The sequence below is a fragment of the Mus caroli genome, chromosome X, assembly GCF_900094665.2.
Source record: "Mus caroli chromosome X, CAROLI_EIJ_v1.1, whole genome shotgun sequence".
NCBI classification, from domain to species: Eukaryota; Metazoa; Chordata; class Mammalia; order Rodentia; family Muridae; genus Mus; species Mus caroli.
The window spans coordinates 151,688,247-151,688,899 of NC_034589.1; positions in this window are offsets into that span (position 1 = coordinate 151,688,247).

Here is a 653-nt window from a genome sequence, read left to right on the forward strand (position 1 = left end):
CACGCAAGGGCCCACACAGGATTCCCCACGGGATCCTAAGACTTCTGGTGAGTGGAACACAACTTCTGCCAGGAGGCAGGTTCGAACACCAGATATCTGGGCACCTTCCCTGCAAGAAGAGAGCTTGCCTGCAGAGAATACTCTGACCACTGAAACTAAGGAGAGAGCTAGCCTCCCAGGTCTGCTGATAGAGGCTAACAGAGTCACCTGAGGAACAAGCTCTAACCAGAGACAACTATAACAACTAGCTTCAGAGATGAACAAATGGCAAAAGGCAAAAGTAAGAATCCTACTAACAGAAATCAAGACCACTCACCATCATCAGAACACAGTACTCCCACCCCACCTAGTCCTGGGCACCCGAACACAACCGAAAATCTAGACCCGGATTTAAAAACATATCTCATGATGATGATAGAGGACATCAAGAAGGACTTTAATAACTCACTTAAAGAAATACAGGAGAACACTGCTAAAGAGTTACAAGTCGTTAAAGAAAAACATGAAAACACAACCAAACAGGTAGAAGTCCTTCAAGAAAAACAGGAAAACACATCCAAACAGGTAATGGAAATGAACAAAACCATACTAGACTAAAAAGGGAAGTAGACACAATAAAGAAAACCCAAAATGAGGCAACTCTGGAGATAGAA